This window comes from Pelodiscus sinensis, chromosome 1, assembly GCF_052426305.1.
Source record: "Pelodiscus sinensis isolate ZL-2025 chromosome 1, ASM5242630v1, whole genome shotgun sequence".
Taxonomy (NCBI): domain Eukaryota; kingdom Metazoa; phylum Chordata; order Testudines; family Trionychidae; genus Pelodiscus; species Pelodiscus sinensis.
This window is the reverse complement of record NC_143052.1, coordinates 254,814,507-254,827,343: the sequence shown is the minus strand read 5'-3', so window position 1 is coordinate 254,827,343 and position 12,837 is coordinate 254,814,507. Positions and strand designations below refer to the sequence as shown.

The window sequence follows — 12,837 nt, the reverse complement described above, 5'->3', positions numbered from 1 at the left end:
ATGGCCTATGGTAGACATGTAGTCATGCTTCCAGCTTTGGAATCTATGAAATCCACCTCAGGGCAGAGGTCATCTAAATGGATTGTGTTCTCTATATTAAGAACTACTATTTGCGGGCAGCTGGACAGGTAGTAGGTAACCTTAACAGCCCCAGCAGGCATGAATAGGGATCTTTTATGTATGTACTCCCTTTCTAAAATATGCACAATAGTCACATTTTACTAACATTCACCTAAGGAGTCAGTATGTAGAGTGGAGGCCTTTTTGGGAGAGCTCTCACAGTCCTTTTTTAAACCTAGATGGTTACTACTTGTTAGGGCTATAGAATTAGTGATCTGCTGAAGTTATTTAATGAAGTTACTTACTAGCAAATGAAAAAATGTGAATATATTACCCCTATATCCATCCTCTTCAGTTTCTTTGAACCTTCTGACTAATCTGGACAGGCAGAACCATGAGAGTGGGGCCATGCCACTTGATACATTTGACATCTGTTTATGCATTGAAGTGTGTGGGGTTTTTTTTAATGTTAAACTAGTGATTTTACTGAGTTCCTACATATGCATGGATCTGTGGAAACAATATATTAGGGGAGTGACTAGGAACTGGAGTATCTATTTTTAACAAATTGTCATATTGGCTGTGGAGGCTAGTCCTCCCTTCTCCCTCCCACTCCGTGCAACTGGCAATTGCCCTGCCTGCGTAACCCTCAGCCCCTTTGCTGAGCAGATGGGTCTGGAGGTCTAAACTCTGGATCTCCTCCCTTGCCAGCACTAGACCTCACAATTGGGGTCCTGATGCTTGTAGCTAGTCTGGACCAACAGTTTGAAAAGGCACAGGATCAAAACCTCAGGGCTGTGTCTAGACTGGCAAGTTTTTCCGCAAAATCATCTGCTTTTGCGGAAAAGCTTGCCAGCTGTTAACACTGGCCACTTGAATTTCCACAAGAACACTGATGATCTCATGTAAGATCATCATTGTTCTTGCAGAAATACTATGCTGCTCCCGTTCTGGCAAAAGCCCTCTTGCGTAGACAGCTCAGATTTGCTTTGCGCAAAAAAGCCCCGATGGCTAAAATGGCAATCGGGGCTTTTTTGCGCAAAAGCGCGTCTAGATTGGCACTTTTTGTGGAAAAGCGTCTGTGCCAGTCTAGACGCTCTTTTCCAAAAATGCTTTTAAGGGAAAACTTTTCCATTAAAAGCATTTCTAGAAAATCATGCCAGTCTAGACGTAGCCCAGGTGTCTTTAAATCGGTATTTCTTCTCAAGCAGCGAAATATTTCCAGCGCGGGCTCCTTGACCAGCCAACCCCAGAGCCCTTCCCAACCCCGGTCTCCCTTAAAAAGTGCTTTCCTTGCAGGCAGGGAATGGCTTGGCAACCTGCTTTGTTACCCGCCCCATCCCTTCTAGTCCCACCGCCTCTCCCCGCTCCAGGCTCTTTGTTACCGCGGCCCCGGAGTTAATCCCCATTTAACCCCTTCTTCGCTCCCTTCTCCGGGGCAGGGGAGGCCCGGGGCCCGCGCTGGCGTGCAGCCGGGATCCTGCCCCGCCCGCTTGAGCGCCCTGAGGAGGGCTACGAGGAGACGGACGCTGCGGAGTCCACGCGCAGGCACCGGCAGCCGCCGCCTGCTCCGGGGGCCTCCTCGGGCTGCAAGCGGCAGCTCCCGCCTCCCTTCGCCGGGCGCCCGGGGCTGCAGCGGCAGGGGCCGGCAGGGCGCGCTGCTGATCGCTGGAGGGGGCTCTCGGCCGCCTCCTGCTCCTGCGGGAGGGGGCTGGGTTAGGGGAGGGGTAGCGGCGGCCAGTTCCCGCTCCCCGGGTCCGCAGGAGGCAGCGGGGCTCCGCTCCCTCCCCGTGCCCAGCTCCCAGCCGCCGCCCTCTCCGCGCCGAGCGGCCATGGCGCCCCTGCCTGCGCGCCCCCCCCGCCGCCCTGCCCCCGCCGCCTGCCCGCGGAGCCTTTAATGGCTCGGAGCCTCCGCCGGCCGAGCCCGACTCCTCCTGCGCCAGCCAGAGGGAGCCCAGCGAGCGGGAGCCGAGCAGCCCCGGCGCCGCGCACGGTGAGAGCCGCCCGGGGAACAATGGGCGGCGGGGGAGCGGCCAGACCGCGGCGGGGAGGAAAACAGCTTCCCGGGGGGGCGCCCCGCTCCCGAGCGCTGCGATCCGCGGGGGGCTGCGGGCGGAGCAGAAGTTGGTGCCTGCGGGTTGCTCCCCGCCGCCAGAAGTTGCTCCTGAGAGGAGGAGGAGGAGGGGGGCGGCGGCGCGTGGGTGTGAGCCGGGCGGCTGCAGCCCCGGGTTGGGGGGATCCGACGGGGGGCACCGTCGCCTCCTCCCCCTTCCGCGAGTCCCGGAGCTGCTCGGGATCGGGCTGAGCGAGCCGGGGGCGCCCCCCCGGTAGCTGGGGCTCGGACCCACTGCCCGCCCGCAGCTGGCTCTCACGTGGGACGATTGAACGCGAGAGGGGCGCAGCGCCAGCCGGGCAGGGAGGCTCCCTTGGGGAGCCAGCGCTTTGGTGTCTTTATTGAAAGGCCTTCCCACCCCTCGGTGTGCTCGGCTTCGCCGCCCGCCTGCCACAGCCCTGCGCATCCAGCCCGAGTGGCATCGTTCCTGACCATGCCTAGCACTGGGAAGCGTGTGTGTTAAAGCAGGCTTGACAGTCACCCAGTGTGTATCGTAGTGTTTCAACTCCATATGTTGTCTTGAGTAAACAAGACATAGAAGTGCGGTAATCTCCTGTATGCTATAAAAGCAAAATGGTCACCTGCAGATAACAATAAAATATAAAATGACTTCATCCTCATTTACTACTAATCCCGGGATATATTTGGTGGGGTTTTTATAGCCAGAATTTCTGCCACTTTCACTATTAGAGATGAAGTTTATTTTTCTGTATTGTTTTTGAACAAAATGAAGGTGTATTAACTGTCCAAGGAATGCTTAAGTAAAAGGCATAGCCTTTAGTTTCTTAGTAATCATTTGGGGCTCTTTAAGATGTAATTTGTGGGCAATAAGGGCTTAATCTTTCTTATGCTTGTTAAAAAATAAAACAAACTTCTAGGCACTCTGTAGTATACAGGCTGTTTTATTGCTGAAGGAAAACAAATGGAATGTTTAGTGTTTTTCAATTATGGTCTCTTTACAGACTTGCCTTCAAGTAGATTTGTCCTTAGGGGATGAAAAGATAACTGTTCATAGAACAGTATCACTCACTTGTTATATTATTATTATTATTGTCCCTGAGATATGCAGAGATTTTCTTTTGTATTGCTTCCAATTAATTTTTACGGTAAGCAGTTGTTGTTGGAGCTAATCCAAACAAAATAAAATTCTTAAGAGTTTTTTTTAATGTACCTCACATCTGTTTTACCAAAGTGATTGTCTAGTCTAATGAAACTTTCTTTGACATTTCAGTAGCCAGCTAAGGTGTAGAAGATGCTTTGTTTTTTATGTGGGTAGATATACCAGGAATATATGAAATCTGCTCAGTTGTGGGCCACGTTGGTGGTAAACCAGAATCTTGAAGTCCTTGCCGATTGAACTAATGTGAAGCAGATAAGTTTGTGCAGACCTAGGGAGAGCACTGGATGCTGGGGTTGTGGTTTCTCTTTACTGAATCTCATTTCAGGATGTGGGTACCTAGGGGACCAGGCTGTTAGAGGACCTCACTTTATTCTGCCCCATCTTTATCAAATAGAGATGTCTTGTGAAAAAGAGAGAGTACATCTTTGCTGTTACTATCTTGTTTAATATTTTTGACTGGTGTTTGTGAATTAAATTCTCAGTTATACCTTTACTGCAGGATCAGATAGGAGAATTGCATGATGGGATATGGATTTTAAAAAAATTTTTTTTTTATAACGTAGCAAAAGGTTCAGTGGAAGTTATTGATGGACATGTTAAAAGTACATGATTAATGTCCTAGAAGAGCCAGACTATATTTGAAAGTTTCAGCGCACTGTCCAACTATCATTTGGATCCTGTCTTTCACACTTAAGTTTAATTTTCTTGACAGAAATAGGATTTGTATGATCTTGTATTGTTAAAAGTAACATTCAATATAATGGAAAGAGTGCCACACAAACAAGCGAAGTATCAAAGGGGGGTTAGCTGTGTTAGTCTGTAACTGAAAAAACAGTGAATAGTCCTGTAGTACCTTAGAGACTAACAAAAATGCAGATGGTATCATGAGCTTTCGTGGTCTGTGGGTTGTGCCCCCAAAAGCTCATGATACCAATAGAAATAGTGTGACTTTAAAATCACAAAAATTGTTAGGGGAAAGAAGGGGGCGGATAATACCAGAAACTATTTGTAAATGACTTCATTTCAAGTTGAAAATGGCCCTTTTAAAGTCGACAATGGTTACACAAGGAATGATGTGCCTTTATAAAACTAGCCATTAGTAACCAATTTCTTCTGACACTTTGCAGTTGATAAATGGCCAAAGAACAGAATACCAATCAAATGTGACAATGAACAAGATTTTTTTTTGTAATGGAATTGTGGGCTTAAAAAGATATTAATGAGATTCACAGTGAGGATTTAAATTAGTTTTAGTGTAACAATATAACATTTCCCCCAATTCTGATGCTTGATTGATTTAACTTCAGACAAATAAAATCATCTTTCATTTTGGAAATCAAGGCGGTTAATTCTATATTATCTTGGGCCTGACATTGCCCAAATACAAATTTTAGGGTCAGAAATTAGTCTTGATAGTATGGGAGATTTAGGTCACTGGAAGGTCAAGGTTTATAGTTTTCACAGTTTGTGGGTATTTACCAGATTCTGACATTTAAAGTTTGTGAATGAGCAAAGGGTGGGCTGAAGGTGAAGTCCACTTTGCTGGTAGTGAAGGAGCCACTGAGGGACTAATTGCCAGTGCTTATAAAGGTCATCAGGCTCAGTCAGCTTTAAATTTGGGCAAAATGTCATTAAACTTGGCCTGTGGAAATGCAGATAAATTAGTCAGTTAGGTCAACCACTTCATCTTGTGCCTGGGGGGAAGGGCTCCCCTGTGTATGGGAATTTTGACCTTGGTTGTAATCAAATCAAGCTGATTAAAGGTTATGAAAATAACATGATATGCTTGTTTCGGGAATTTAAACGGTAGAATGAAACTGTCTGAAAGGAGAATTGATATATATATATATATATATATATATATATATATATATATATTTTTAAGACTGAAAACAGGGCTTTGAGAAGAGAAAAGAATCTGTCTTGTTCATAGCTAACTACAGTGTGGTCCTAGATAAACGTAAATGGCCTGTTTTCTTTTCCAGAAGTGCTGTGCATCCCCTGCTTCTATTGATATTATTTGGAGTTGTGGCTGCTCAAACATATAAAAATGAGTGTCAGTGAATTCTGTAAAATAAAAGCAGGTAACTGCTTTTGTCTATAGGTAACTGGCATATAGAATGGAATGAACCAAACAAGAGCCTGGAGTTTTGAAATCTAGAATAAATGTATATTCTGGATAGATTTTTGCACTGTTTGTATTTTGTGATATACTGTACCAGTGGCCTTGAGGAATGGTTGTAAGTGAAATGATTATTTAGCATAACTGTACAAAAATGTGTAGAAACTTTGGTTTCATTCTCATTTTCCCCTCCATGTGTTCTATTGGCTTGGCTTTGAGGTCATAGTAAATGTGTGGTGGTTGTGGGACACACTAAAATTACTCTTATTGCTTGCTCTTTCATTGATATAAGTGTTGTGCTGGTATGTTTGATTTCTTGTTTTACTACAGTATTTAAATTGCCCTTTCAGGATCCCACTCTGTGGCTGATAGTGTAGAAGTAAAAGGGAATTGTTGCACGGTCTGTGGTGAGATTTTTTTCAGAATGAACAGATAGCTTGTGATAGAAATGATACCCTGATTTACTAAATCCAGTCTGTGCGCTCTGTAATATATGAATAAAGGAAGACATACTTGTGGCCTTTAGTCTGTGAGTATATATCCTAAATTATGTAAGTGCACCCTATTTGTTTTGCACAAGGTATAAGTGGAAAAATATTCTTAACAGCATTTTAAAATAGAAAACTGAGATCAGCTGCTCATAATTAACTTAAATCCTCTCACAACATTATATGGAAAATAAACCAATAACAGCATGAATTGGTATGTAAGGGATTCAGTGTAAAATTAAATTACTGGAAAAGGTTTCTGTTAATGACTTACCTTATTCCATTCTGATAAGAGTCTAGATCGGGGGTCAGCAACCTTTTCAAACCAAAGAGCCAAACTACTTCAAAATTCAGAACAAGTAGTCAATGCCCATTTACATGACTAAAAATATACAACTTAATGTTATTGATAATTGACATGATTGATAATATCACAAATGAAACATTGTACTCACAGACCTTATTTAACAGGGCTTCTGCTTCTGCATCTTTTTACACATTTCTTTGATGTTTACTTCGTAATTCAGGGCTATTCAACTTTGGAAGCCCTGGGGGCCACAGTGATACTCACAGCACATGCTGAGGGCCACAACTTAAGTGTGGTTTCATATACATGCAAATATATATGCAAATAGCTTCTTTCACACTGACAGACATGAATACAAAGATTAAGGCAAGACTACACAACACACAGTCCCCATTTAAGTCAGTTCTGCTGATTAATAAAATGCAATATTTACCCAATTTCCACCCATATGACAGCACTTTTAATGAGCAATGATAGTCCAGGAATTTAACTACTAAAACGCATATCAACAGAAGACCATTTTATTGACTACTTTTTTTGTTTGGGCTCCCACCCTCAGGCCGCAAACAAATGGGCTGTGGGCCGCATGACGCATGTTGAGTAGCCCTGTCGTAACTGGTCAAATTCAAGTTCATGCACACATTCAAGCTACATGAGTAATTACGCATTTTTTTAATTTTTTATTTTAATTTAAAAAATTGTATGTATTTTGGGAACAACAAAAGAGCCATATTTGGTTCCATACTGAGCCATATTTGGCTTCGAGAGCCATATGTTACAGACCCCAGTCTAGATTGTGAAATGTATTAGAAGTAAGGGTTCTTTACAGTTTGTTTTACAGTTTTCTGTCCCTTGTCTCTAGTCTCCTTATACCAGTTTCCATGCGCACTTGTTGGATAGTTGAGTATGGGAATTGTAAGCATGGACCCCAAACTTGCACAGTGTAGCATTTTGGTGTATGGATGGTTGTGTTTGGAGCTCTAGTGAAACTAGCAGGCTCTGTTTGGGCACAGCAGATTGCCCTCGCACTACATGATACAGGGCCTTAGTATATTCTTTGGTCTTAGTTTGAAACTTGAAAATAATATTTATAACTTCTGTAATTTTGTGGCCCGAAAATTAATCTATTGCATTGCCTATAATACATGAATCAGTAATATTAAGTGAATCTTAATCTTATTTTTATATGCATATTAACATAACCACTGTGAAATATACATAGCAAAATCATATTGCTATAATTTTATCTACCTGCATTCCAGCAACTTGATGATTTAATAGGGTTCACTTATGTGCTTGGATACAATTTTTATTGTCAGTGGTTTTGGGCTGGGGATGTTGTTTTGTTCTCTGTGAAATGTCTAGTCTGATTTTGAATTTTATGAAATAGAAGTAATACTAGAAAATGAATACACAAGGAAGGATCTGAAAAGTGTTTCTCTGCTAAGTAATGGAACGGGAGCATAAAATATCCTATTCCTTGGACCATGCAGAGAATAATTCTGAAAATGCCTCAGCAGCAGTTGTAAGGACAAAGCAGGTGAGCTGCTCCTCTAATGAAAGAGAATAGTCAAGTGATTTTTGTTATTTTTTTTAAATGAAAGGCAGTGCAAGAGAACACTACTTGCTAGTCTGGATTTATTAATAGATTTGAATTCAGAAATAAGACACAGGCTGAACAATACCTGAAATGAAACTATTTGACCAAAACTTGACCGGTGGTATGTAGTGTTATAGGAAAGGCTTAGGGCCTGCAGTATTTCACTTCCAAATGATTTAGTAGCTCTTTCTAAGGAGGCCCTGAACCCAATACAAAAAGGGTTTGCCAGGAGAAGAAGCCCTACCAAAGCCCTTGTTGCTATTACGTAATTGTGCTTCCAATGCCATTATAGGGAGACAAACTCCTAACATTCAGCACTGGCTTAGCTTGGTCTGGTAATGTACCAAAATAAGCTGCACTAGACCTGGGTGTCCACATTAGGATTTGTTCTGGTTAGTGATATGGCTTTGCTTATACTATTTGCCTTACTGGGGACAAGGTCAGTGACAGATGCCAAACTAAGAAGAGACAATGAATGCATTCTATGTATCCTCTGCTTTAACTTGGAGGCCATCAATATATGTTAAGGCGCTAGACAAAAGACCCAGGAATGTTTCTGCCTGCATTGAGGCACCAGGGGACCGGTTTAAACAAATTTTGGGGAAAACAACTAGCAGCTGATACTTGATGGTGGTTTTTCACTGGGGTGGGGGGTGGGGAAGTTGGTTCAAACTTTCTGATGGTAGAGAAAATATTTGATGGAATTGAGTGAAGTTACACCTTACCTAATTGTCTACTAATGTATGGGTGAGCTATACTTTTCAAGCAGGGGATATAAATACTTTATTAGAATCATATGGGAGGGGTGTGGGCGAGAAAGGTCAGAATCAATCCCCTCTTCAATTATGCAAAAAATATTTTGCCTTGTTCCTTCTGTTTGGAGAAAAAAGGAGAACTTGGACATGTGTAACCCTTGACAAATGCATGTTATGGGTCCTCTTACGTACCAATTCATGGGGGAAATAATATAGTTAATGCTTTTGGCTCTGGAGGGCCCTGATTCAAAGTGTGATATGTCTGTCAAGAAAGCAGCTATCACCTGCTCATGCAAAAGACCTGAAACCAAACACCGCATTGCACTTAAACTCAGAGGCTTGATCCAGCTCCCTTTGCCGTCAGTGGAAAATCTTCTCTTGACCTCCGTGTGTGCTGGATAAGTTCATAAACCCTAGAATTGCCCTTTCTTCTGCAGTAAAAAGTGAGCTATTTGGGACTCTTTAAAGTAACCCATAGAAAGTGTATTGTCAGGAAGCTAGAATAGTAACTAAGTAGGGAAAAATAAAACAAGAATAATTCAGGTGGGCAGAGAAATGGGTGAGTGAATTGAATAAACAATTGATGTAAGAAAATATTAGGACTACGTTTTCATTCCACTGTCACGTAAAAATAGCCTGGAGAGCCCTCTTGATATGTAGGATAGGAACGGTATATTCCAGAATTCATGTCTTGTCTACTAGGAAATTTATAGTCTTAGGATCTGACACTTCCTGTCTTTCAAGAAAACTTGAGGGATATTTTGTGCCATCACAAGAAAGATATCATTGAGGAAATCCCCCCCCCCCCCGAGGAGCAACACACCTTTTATTTCTCTACCCCCCCATTCCTCAAAAGTTCCATATACTTAATACTGTTGGTTCTCAAAAATCAAATTACAGCTTTAGATGTGGGCCATGAAATAGAAAATTCTTGGAAGAAAACTAATGAGCATATATAAGAAAGTCTTTAGAGAAATTAGTGTGGGGTGTGTGTGTGTGTTTTTTTTTTTTTTTTGTTTAAATTAGATCCCGCCACCCCGCTAAACTATGTGCCAACCTCACAATGCAAGTAAAGGAGACCGTAAATTTTAAAAATGTGATCTGAATACTATTCTTGCTTAGTGTGCTTTGCTGCTGCTAATGCTGGCAAATTGGGAAAGTTGGAGGAAAAATAGTCAAAAGAATAGTTTTGTTCTTTTCAAAAGTAAAATCATATTTAGCTTAATGCAATTAATACCTGAAGAATTAATTAAAGCTGGTATAATAAAAATAATGATAGAAATGTAGCTGTGTTAGTCTGGTGTAGCTGAAGCAAAATACAGGACTATGTAGCACTTTAAAGACTAACAAGATGGTTTATTAGATGATGAGCTTTTGTGGGCCAGACCCGCTTCCTCAGATCAAATAGTGGAAGAAAATAGTTACAACCATATATACCAAAGGATACAATTTAAAAAAATGAACACACATGAAAAAGACAAATCAAATTTCATAACAGAAAGGGAATGCGGGGGGGCGGGAGGGGGAGATTTACCTCCCGCCCCCCACGCCCCGCATTCCCCTTCTGTTCTGAAATTTGATTTGTCCTTTACATATGTTTTTTTTTTTTTTTTTTTAAAGTTGTATCCTTTGGTATATATGGCTGTGACTATTTTCTTCTGCTATTTGATCTGAGGAAGTGGGTCTGGCCCACAAAAGCTCATAATCTAATAAACCATCTTGTTAGTCTTTAAAGTGCTACATAGTCCTGTATTTTGCTTCTAATAAAAATAAGATAGTCAAAGGACACTTAAAAAATCTATAAGGACTCTGATTTTTCCTATAGGAAAATTCTGAGAAGGGATTAAGAGTTTCTGCTTTGTTTTTCCCTTAGTAGAATATAGAATCACAGAGAAGTAGACTTGGAAGAAACTTTGAGAGGTCATCTAATTCAGCCTCTGTGCTGAGGCAGGACCAAGTTGTGATGGACTGGGCTGAGTCTGGGCACAACTGAGGGTGTCGGCTTAGGGTGAATTGCTCAAAACTTGGGGCTCCTTACAGCCCTAGACCAGAGACCTTCCCAAACAGTCCACAAACCAGTCACACCAAGTGCTTCAGCTGCCAATCTGGCTAGCCAGAAGCCTTACGAGCAAAAACCCCTCTGACACCCCAGCTCTCCCTGTGCCCCAGTCAGCCCCTGGCCTAACACACAGGTGAAAGGTTTTAGAACCCAATCTCACCTACCCTGAACAGGTTCTTCTGGTCCCAAAAAACCAGCCACAGGTCCCAATCAGTTTACACTCTGGATCTTACCCACACAACCACGCTGAGCCAATCCTTTAGAATCTGAAGGTTTATTAATAAAAGAAAGAAAAGCATGAGAGTAAGATTGTTAAAGAGAATACATTACATGCATCGAATCACCAAGTTCTCAATGCAAGCTCTTAACAGAGATGTTACAACTGCTATCTTAAAAATCTCTGGTATACAGGCAGTCCCCGAGTTACGCGGATCTGACTTATGTCGGATCCGCAGTTACGAACGGGGATTTCTCACCCCGGAGGACTGGAGCGGCGGGACGCCTGGTCCTGCCGCCCGCCTCCTCCGGGGCGAGAAAAGCTGCTCCCCGTCTCTCTGGTCTGCTGGGGGAGCCAGCAGACCAGGGAGACGGGGAGCAAAGCGGCGGAGGACCCGGGCCGGACCCGCGGCCGCTTCCAGATCAGCTGGAAGCACTGCAGGTCCTGCTGGGTCCTCAGCGGCTTTGCTCAGCGTCTCCCTGGTCTGCAGACCAGGGAGATGCTGAGCAAAGCCGCGGAGGACCGCGGCGCTGATCTGGAAGCGCCGCGGTCCGGCCCGGGTCCTCCGCCGCTTTGCTCCATGTCTCCCTGGTCTGCTGGGGGGGGACGCAGCTAGTGCCCCCCCAGCAGACCAGGGAGACGTGGAGCAAAGCCGGGGGCCTGTAGTAGAGCAGGTGGGGCACTGCTGGTTGGTCCCGCAGCACCGCTCCTTGGTGCTACTGGACCAACCCGGCAGCACCCCAGCTGCTCTGCCCCAGGCGTCCTGATTCAGCCGCTGCTGATCAGTTTCAGCAGAGGCTGAATCAGGATGCCTGGGGCAGAGCAGCTGGGGTGCTGCTGGATTGGTCCAGTAGCGCCGAGGAACAGCCGTGCTACTGGACCAACCCAGCAGCACCCGAGCTGTCCTGCCCCAGGCGTCCCCAAGTCAGCCGCTGCTGAAACTGACCAGCAGCTGACTACAGGAAGCCCCAGGTAGAGTTGCTCTGCCCTGGGCTTCCTGGAATCAGCTGCTGATCAGTTTCAGCAGCAGCTGACTTGGGGACGCCTGGGGTTCTTAAGTTGAATCTGTATGTAAGTGGAACTGGTGTCCAGATTCAGCCGCTGTTGAAACTGATCAGTTTCAGCAGCGGCTGATGCCAGTTCTGACTTACATACAGATTCAACTTAAGAACAAACCTACAGTCCCAATCTTGTACGTAACCCGGGGACTGCCTGTACATCCTATGTCAGGATGGGTCCATGGTTCTTCCCAGCTCATTGTTCCCTGCAAGGCTGCATCTGGGATCAGGAGCCGAATTCAAGACAAAATGGAGTCTGCCACATGGCATTTTATGCCCATCCCTGGTCTCTTCCAAGCTGGAGTGGGTCACATGGCTCAGAGACCTATCCTTGTGTCCAAAGCCAGCAATCACTATTCTGGCTGATCTGTAGGCATCTAGATTTATTCTTCAGGTGTGTCTTTGGCACCTAGAGATCTATTGTCCTTGGAGCCTCGCTAATTAGCATAGCCATTGAACGAACATTCTTTGCCTTTTGCTCTGCCTCAGAGAATTTTCCAGCATCAACACAGAGTACGTATTTTAATTCCACATACAGATGTTATACAAGTACATGAATAGCATATACAGAATCAGTAGAACATAAGCTTTCATGTGACACCTCACATGACCCCCTTTGTACAGACTTTTGGGGCAAACAGCCTCCATATGGGTGCAACAGTGATCTTTAGAATCCAATAACGTGACACAAGTATACCTAGTAAGCTGAACTAAAGTAAATGGCTTGACAGGCAATGGCAACTTTTGCTGCAATATATTGGACAAGCCTTAGTGAATTAAGTTTGTTACGTATTCTAGGAGCTAAAATGTTTGAGTTATTGTGGGATTGTATTAATTTGAATATATTACATGACTAATATAAACATTGGGAAGGGTTATGAGCTTCAGAGGACTATTTGAAACAGTGGGCCAAACTGAGAATGAACTTTTAAGGTTAA

The 12,837-nt window shown here is 43.9% G+C and overlaps 1 protein-coding gene across 7 annotated transcripts in view; it reads left to right on the top strand.

Moving 5' to 3' along the window:
* Positions 1–1,510: 1,510 nt before the first annotated feature.
* FARP1 (FERM, ARH/RhoGEF and pleckstrin domain protein 1) overlaps positions 1,511–12,837 on the top strand; it is a 311,742-nt gene continuing 300,415 nt past the window's right edge. For 4 of the 7 annotated variants that reach the window (XM_075918780.2, XM_075918779.2, XM_075918775.2 and 1 more), the window contains exon 1: positions 1,517–2,053. The gene's annotated coding sequence lies outside the window, so the exon portion shown is untranslated. Of the gene's footprint in view, positions 2,054–12,837 lie in introns of all 7 variants that reach the window. The other 3 variants (XM_075918778.2, XM_075918777.2, XM_075918776.2) reach the window with 3 other exon arrangements.